Source organism: Hesperophylax consimilis, chromosome 21, assembly GCF_061612785.1.
Source record: "Hesperophylax consimilis isolate HC1 chromosome 21, BYU_Hcon_1.0, whole genome shotgun sequence".
In the NCBI taxonomy this organism is placed as follows: Eukaryota; Metazoa; Arthropoda; class Insecta; order Trichoptera; family Limnephilidae; genus Hesperophylax; species Hesperophylax consimilis.
The window spans coordinates 20,350,684-20,359,831 of NC_142856.1; the positions used below are offsets into that span (position 1 = coordinate 20,350,684).

Sequence of the window (9,148 nt, forward strand, 5' to 3'; positions counted from 1 at the left end):
ATTGCACCTGCAAAGAGCCCGCCCTGATAGGTGGAAGATTGAAAGATGTTGAACCGAATCAATATTATAATTTTTATTGCTTTCTACTTTTTTCTTACTTTTTAATATTTTTTTAAATATTCCAGAAATCCTGACGTCTGAATTTATATAGTTGACTTTAAGCATCATTTTAACCCTTAAATTTTTGTTCGCTACCACTTTGTTTCAATAAAACTACCCCACTTTATCGTTCTGTCAATCATCCCCCCATCACACGGAGCGGAAACAGAACAATTTCTTAACAAATTCGCTTTCCGCTGAAATAAACTGAGTAGGTGACGTTATTTTAAGGGATTGAATGCCAATTTCCTCAAGCAATAGAGTATTAAGTGAGAAATGATTGACAGTTGGAAACTGCCAAATTATCATTATTTTTAAATGAAGTTGTTTCGTTATGCTGACAAATTGTATTTTGGCAATCTGCTTTGTGATTAAATCAAATTGTCTGTATTGAATTAGTAAGAAAAGTTATCATGCTATTTAAAACTCGAATGGTTTTGACTTAAGTACGATAATTTCGTTCATTGTACTGTGCACAATTTTTTTTAATTTGCTGCAATTTGGCCGATAAGCCAAACAGTAAATAGTTAAGCACTCACAAATATAAAAAACTCGTATTTTCGAGTTGGTGATCAAGCTGTAATATTTATCAATAAAATAATAACAAAATTTTTATATAATATGTTAATCAGATGTGGCCTTAATTTTTTTCCACGAAACTAGCGAAAATGTGCTAATATCATATATCGCAGGTAGCAATCGCCTTGTTATTTTTATAATGCCACTTTATGTAAATGTAATATATGTACTATATATTTTAATGTAAAAATACATGAATGTATTCAACCATGATGAAGGTTCAGGTGCACAGTAAAATACTAAATTAAAATAAAATGGTGTTAAAAAAATATATGTTCTAAATTCAAATGTTAGTAAAAACATTATTTATCACTTTACACAATTCACAAAAAAATAAGATTTATGAATTATTATATTATATTATAATGATTGTTTTGTCTTCAGAGGAAAATTGGAAAAAATCATAGAAAAATGCAAAGGTATTATATTTATAACACTTTTTCTGGGTTGTAAATTAGTTTATTGTGTCATCGGATATTTAAATATGTACAATTGCACCGATATTAAAAGAATCGAATGTTGTATTTCTATGTTCCTAACCTATAAACATATTTACAGATTGATGAACTCAGATCTACGCTCAACAAAGTCATTTGTTCGTTATTCCATTTATGAAAGAATCTGAAACAAAAAGGAAAACACAATTTATATTAGGCAAACCTTGATCGTACGTAATGTATTACCGTTTAAATATACACGTCTATAATACCTAATAGATCCCTAATAAATGTAAATAAAGCCATTTGAATTAACGATGAACATTTACAGGTACACAATATTTTTATTTACTACAAAATAAAGAAAATAGCAAAATTTTAATAAAATTCCAAAATTCACATCGTGCATAAAAATGTTTTATTAATATTTATTTAAGTATATTATATTTGGCCGCACAACGCACTGAGCGGCTCCCAACTAGCAATATACAATAAAATTGATAAAATAGCAAAATGAAATGTATGAGATCACAATTGTGTATTTGGATTCCAGACGGCGTTTTTTTATTCTTAATTTGGATGAAGATGTTTGGAAAATGATTAATTCAGATTTTTTAGACTCAAAATATTTACTTGATTTATGTGTAATCGAAAATCATATATTTTTACAACGTCAAATAACTATGTGAGTATATAATGTAAAAGATCTATAATTATCTTATTTCAATGGACCTGAGTAGGCCATCCGTTACATTAAAAAATAAACTGTACTTCGGATTCCCTACCAAAGTTCTTGCCTATGTATCAGAAATTTACGTCTTTTTTGTATATGCATATAAACGGTAGGTATTATGTTTTTAATTTTTATGTGCTATTTTTTATAATTAACAAAAAAAAATTGTAATAAAATGCAAATTTCACTTTCTGAAAACATAAATATGTAGTTTTCTCTATTGTCAAAATTCTCAATATTCGACTTCTTTTACAAATATAATTTTTCACAAATGTAACGATTTTTCTTGTTATTAATCATATCTTATAATTTATTGAATGTGTATTTAAAGATTATTATAAATACTGAACCAGAAATTTATTCACCTAAAGCTTTGATGAAATTGTTTTTGTTGATATTTATTTCTCTTTGAGAAAACGCTCCTCAATTTCTTGGCGCATAGAATATTTCTTCTGATTAATGCAGCTTGATATTATAAATATAAAAGTTTAAAAATTTAAAAATAATGACATCAACAGGGTTAATATAATATAATGCCTGAATAAAGTATTATTATCACAGAATTGATTTCATAAGCTTCATTTTTCCGTTTTGATTTCATAATTATTTATTTGCTAGTTGAGAGTGGCTTTGCGCATCATGCGGTCTAATATGGAGGACTTCAGCCTTTTTTTCAATACTGCACAAAATTTATGGCCATCTTAAGTCAGAGGAACTTTGATATTCCCTTCTTGAGACATGCTTAGCTACTCAGATCTAGTCACTAAACTATACACACTTTAAAACCATTTCAAGCAACTTTTTCAAACCGAATGCACGAATAAAAATTAAAAATATCTTAAAATTATTAGTATTCCTGTTAAAAACGGAACTGCAGGCCGTTAAAGAATGAAGTGACAGATTTCCTAATAAACTATGAGTAAAACACGAATCTGTTACGACGATGTTGGAACACGTGTTGTAAAATTATAATATTTTCGCATTTCGTTATTATGCAGGGTGTATCGGCATGTACCCGACAAACTTTAACCACCTATTCCTTAGCACATTTGGAGTAAAAAATGTTATGGGCACTTTGCGGTCCGGTAACATTTTTTTTTAATAAAAAAATTATCATTCATATTTTCATCACATGTCACCAATGTTTTATCCTTTGTCAAAGTTTGAAAACCCATCCGGCAATATTTTATTCGAGTTTCGTTGAATAATGTACTTACGTACCTACATTGGCACGCTTTTACAATCACAATGAAATGGCATGGCACCATTAGTCTCATTTTTAACTATTATTATTTACTGTGTATAAAAGAGCGAGGACGCTTTTTGACACATTCGCTAATTACAACAGTTGAACACGAGAAACAATGCCAATGACAGTGACGGAGTTTGGACAGCAAAGTGCCCATAACATTTTTACTCCAAATGTGCTAAGGAATAGCTGGTTAAAGTTTGTCGGGTACGTGCCGATACACCCTGTATAATAACATGATAAACGCGGCAGCATTAACACGTGTTTCCATATATCATGAAAGTAACTACTAATAGATTAGGAAATTGCCTGCTTTCACCCTTTTAACAGGTTCCAGAATGGAAGATACTCTCAGTATCGCCCTGGTGTAAGTGCACTATTCAACATTGAAACGTTGCTAGAAGTAGCTTTGGCCGTGATTGGTGACAAGATCTGAATAGGCATGTACTTCCCCACCTCCCTCTTTCCCATCTCCTTTCCCTCCCCGCTACGTTCAGCCTCACAACATACCCTAATTGGGGATGCCATAGTCTCACTGGCTTTATAAGATTGGGAGCATTTGGTGCTCTTGTGCAGTTTCACATATAAAAAAAGATTTTTAATAAATCAGCAATACTCATTTTTCTCTTTGCGGTAGTCTTTCGCCACGGCAATAATGAGAGTATATTGAATGGAGAAAAATGAGTACGGTTTTGTATCAAGATACTGTTAAAAATGTGACTACATGATCATATCCTAATAAAATATTAGTCATTAAAAAAATATATCATGTTCCACGCAGGTGGCCTTGTCCGAATATGTATAGTGGACAAAATGCGATGATGTAATTATTTTTTAAAACACGTATTCCGACTTCCTCATAATATATTAGTGCTTTACTGATAGTTCGTTAATAAATTAGTCAAATTCCATTTTAAACAAGAAAACGAGTAATTTAATAAATTGACTTTAATACATGTCGGTCACTTTTCTCCGTGTGCATTCTAGAATCATGCACACATACGCATTTTGTTTTAAAATTAGTAAATAATTACCTGTTTAGTTAATCTTGTCGGGAAATGTATGCATTTTAAATAAATTTTTATAATTACCGTTTGCGTTAAATTTGAGGAGTTGCCGATGAAGCCCGTAATGACATCGGTTGTAGCGGTGATGCCTGCGGTGAACACTTTATTGAAGGCATCGAAAATGCCAGCCTGTAAGAAACATCAAAATTTTTTACAAAAGTAAATAAAACCCTGGCTATTCAATAAATTATACATGATATTATTACTGTTTTTTCCCAATCAAATTAATAAGAAAATTTACGACAGTGAAGATATTTTGATTTTATTCTTTTGTTGACGAATATGCGCAATTTTTCAACAATCTTTAAACACAGAAATTGGTAGGAACTGTGGGAAGGTGAGAGAAGCAATTTTAAGTAGTCTGCTGTTTGATATTTCTCAAATTTATTTCATGGTTTAAAAACAATACCGTAAAATCAGGCTGAAATCAACCGGTTGAGGAGTAAAATTTCATATTTACAAAATATATACTACTGTTGTGAAAATTATTTTTTGAATTAATGTTTACCTCAGATTACGGAACTTTTATAAAGACAAACAGTAACATAAAAAAGGGGGAAATATTACGGGAAACTGACAACACAAATTGAACTAGCGGCAGCTAATACTGCTAGTAATGGAATTATCAAGTCTTTTAAAAGGTTTTCAACGATCAGCAATGCGAAAACCTTCAGAAAAATGTCTTATCCGTTACTTTCAGTTTATTTGTTTTCCCGAACGTATCGCTTTATATCAATTTAATAGTCCTTCTTCAAATCAATTCTTATGTAAAAGCATAAAGCAACATGATCAAAAAAATTTTTTAAATACCCTTTTATTTTTCAGATTTCACCATTTTAATGGAAAATTAGCACATTATTTTAAAACTTCAAAATTTATAAATATCTCTATATACCTACCAACACAATGTTAACAATCTGTAATAATGTTCTTAAATTACTAAATAAATAAATTGTCATAGAGAACTCCGTCCACAGATTCATATTTAAACAATATCAAAAAATTGACGGGTAAATATTTCCAAAAACGCAAACAAAGTTGTTCGTTGTTCTGAATATTTTAAAAGGTTTATTCTGTAAACACGGTCCAAGTAATCAGGCACCTAATCTCCAGGAGACCTCTCAGCGGCAGTGAGATAGAAAAACACGAACTCCAAACTGAATTGAATCACGAAGCCGCATTTAAAGATTCAATATTTGTCCATCGGACGTTGTTCAACACTGGATAATTAAATAATCATCCAAAAAAGAAGTATAAGATTTAGAAAAAAGACAACTGATCAAATAATGTCATAGAGACAGAGGCTCTCTACCAATATTATTTACAATACATAGGAAATACCAACACGTATGTGTTTTCTTAGTTTAAATATTAGTAAAAAATACACAAGAGCTTGACAGAAGACTATTAAATCAAACAAATGTTAAATAGATTTAAAACACGCCCTGAAAAAGAAATAAACTCAAAGGTTAATATAATAATAATAATAATAAGCCTTTTATTCTGAACTTCTGTTAGGTACATTAATATTAGAAATATTTTGTTTGTTATAATATATCCCGAAGCTCAGTTTGCCTCTTGGCATAGGCCTCCTCTAACAATTTCCATTGGGACCTGTCACGCGCTACTCTTCTCCATTGATGTCCAGCCGTGAGTTTTAGGTCGTCTTCCCATCTCATGTGTTGACGTCCTCTACTTCTCTTGCCATCTCTGGGATACCAGTCAGTGACATTTTTACACCATTTCTCTTGTGGGTCTCGGATCATATGACCTGTCCATCTCCATTTTTGTTGGTCTATTCGGGTAACTATATCGGCAACATTAGTTATCTCCCTTATTTTGCTACATCTCACTCTGTCCTGTTTTCTTATTCCTGTCAAACTTCTCTCCATGGCTGCCAGAGAGCTCAAGTTCAAAAAGTTCAAGATCAAGAGAGGAGTAAGACAGGGAGACCCTCTATCACCAAAATTATTCTCGGCTGCTCTAGAAAGTATCTTCCGCAAACTAGATTGGGAAAAATATGGTATCAACGTGCAAGGTGCAAAACTGAACCACCTAAGATTTGCAGACGATATAGTCCTATTCGAGGAAAACCCAACGCACCTAAATAAAATGATAGAATCACTAAACGAGGAAAGTGTGAAGGTCGGCTTATGCATGAACAAAGACAAAACAAAATTACTTACAAACTCTGATCCAGTAACTATAAAAATTGACAACCAACCACTCGAATATGTGTCAGAGTACATCTATCTTGGACAAATAATATCACACAAAGATCAAACCACTAAAGAAATCGAGCGAAGAGTAGCAAATGGATGGAAGAAATACTGGTCTTTGAAAGAAGTCTTGAAATCCAAGGAACTAAGTATGCAAATAAAAAGGAAAGTCTTCAAGACGTGTATAATTCCAGTCATCACCTATGGATGCGAAACTTGGGCACTCACCAAACGCCACAGAGAAAAGTTGGAACTCAAAGGTTAAACATTGATAAAAGAAATTTATAGTTAAGCGGATTAAGGAGAGTTTTTTTCATCACAAAACAAAATAAAAATATTCGGGTGTTATTATATATGTTATAATATAATCAATCACCTTCTACTAAGAAACCTCGAAACTTTCCATATTCCTTTCCAGACCAACTTTATATTTTCCCAATTTTATGTGCAAAGGTGTATTCTAGGTATATTTTAACCTCAACTGCAGTGTATTTAAATAAGCTAATGCGGTCCCGTCATTATTAAATAATTAAGAAAACAATACCATTTAATGTGGGGAAAACAGATTTCAAAGTACCCTACAGAATATTGTCACAATTATTTTACTTAATAAATCGGTTCAACAGTAATAAATCATTTAACAAATCATCAAAATTGGAATTGGGCGAGGGTAAATAGAATCGCATAAATAAGTATCTCAACGTGGCTTAACCACAGTTTGAAAATGGCCTTGACCGCCAAAACAGCTGTCACAATAATATTAAAACTAAAATAATTGCAGAAATGAATAATAATATTATTAAATTTGATTTACATTATTTTTTTTAAAATCCACTGCTGTAGTTGCAAGATTCCGGACTAGACCTAGAACTCTTGTTTTTACTTCACTTCGCTTGATCGAAACTATATTTTATCTTTATTTTAAGTTTACAAAACTGGGAAACACCCATTTAACCTACAGTTGTGTAAAATTAAAAACAGGTTCGTTAGTAAGGCTCTTATTGTTTATTCTAATTAATCTAATAATGTTGTTGTGCACCGTTGTAGGATGGTTGATATTTGTTATTTCTTTGTAAATGTCTTATTTATATATTAACAACTGTCCGTTGTGTGAATTATAAATAGTATAAAAATATGTCTGGTGGTTTGGCTTTAATGCTGGGATATTTTTTGAGAATTTAAAGAATACGAATGTATGAACTAGGATTTTAAGTTGTCTCCTGTTGTGGATGGTTTGAATATAACAGGCAAGTCATTCCACAGCCATGCGCTTTTGGTTGCATACCGGTGCCAAAAGCTAACTCTTTAGAGCATCTTCGTTTTAAAAACCAGTAGAACAAAAACAGCATTACCACCTTTTGTGTGCGTAGGAGTTCTCTGTTTTCGAAAACCAACAATCGATAGGAAGTAGCAAATAAACTCAGTTATTGTTGATAAAGTGATACAGCATATAACAAGCAACATGTTGGTACACGCATGGTGTACAAAGGCAAGAGTGCTATGAGAATAATATAATGAATGGCGAAAGAAATCGGGAACGCCCGAAGAAGATATGGTAATACCAAGTGGATCAAATTTGACAATTTTATGATGTAATGTGAATGAAGCAAGAAGTGTGTTCCATGATAAAAGTGTGAGACGGTCAGTCCACTAGACCGACCTCTCCGTGGAAAGTTAGTTAGTTAGTTGGTACAGAATAGAGTGGAACTGAAGAAAGCAAGATATCAAAGAAAAGAAACAGCCATTCAAAATATTCTGCTTACATTAGCTACAACTGCGGCAAATGCGACGATCAAAAATAATCTGAATAACATCTTTAATGATTTTGAGCACTGAAAATTAACGCGGAAAAGACTTGAACGAAATACAACTCTAAACTGTACACTGGTTACTTTTATAGTCTTCAGAAGAAATCGTTTGGAGTTTGTTATTGTACCGATATCTACAATAATTATTTGATCACCTGTTCATGAATGGATTTCAATATCGATTTAGAGCATCATATTCAAATTTTTGTTTAATAAATTCCGGTTGTTTTAATTACCTTCAACAGTTTAAAGGAATAAAATTATAAGCATGTATTTAAGCACTTTCAATATTGTTTGTCGTAATTAGAATGCATCATATGGCCTATTTAAATTAATTGGGTGGATTAGAAGAAGCAGTTTAAGAAACAATTAAAACAACATAATATTATTGTTTTTCGACAAAAACTTTTGCAAATGTCGCAAATCTCGTGTCTAGAATATGTGACAAAAACAATGTCCAAAAATCGAACACTTACTTTTAATTAGTAGTACAAACTGGTACCATTGATAAAGTAATAAGTAGTTTCTAATCAGATTACATAGAGATATTTTCTACACACCCTGCGTGTCCGGGGGTAAAGTGCACTAACTTCGGGAAGTGATTCTAAATGATAGTACAAGTTAAAAATTTAAATAACTTTTTCCGAAATTCCAACTTTTAGTGGTACTTTTCAGGTAAATAGGTAAAATTTGTCCACCGTGTGCGGCAGGCATTATTATTTTTCTTTGATTTTAAATGCAACGTCACTTACCGTGCGCTCTTGACCCCAGAACCAGCCATTTACGAAATTTTAGAGTGTCATACGAACAGAAGATATATGATATGATACTTTATTTTATAATTTCTTACGCAGATTTGATGCCTAACAAAAGTTTTACATTCGTTCTTAATAAATTATATTATGAGTTTTGTTCACATTAAGACTGAGTTTTATTTGAGCATGTACATAATCAATT

At 31.7% G+C, this 9,148-nt stretch overlaps 1 long non-coding RNA gene across 1 annotated transcript; it reads right to left on the reverse strand.

Moving 5' to 3' along the window:
• Positions 1–1,115: 1,115 nt before the first annotated feature.
• On the reverse strand, positions 1,116–8,275 carry LOC149413705 (uncharacterized). The gene is made up of 3 exons (XR_016304213.1): positions 8,147–8,275; positions 4,189–4,293; positions 1,116–1,299 (listed from the first exon to the last, which is right to left on the reverse strand). It is a non-coding gene; the product is annotated as an uncharacterized LOC149413705 (long non-coding RNA).
• Between the last annotated feature and the right edge of the window lie 873 nt (positions 8,276–9,148).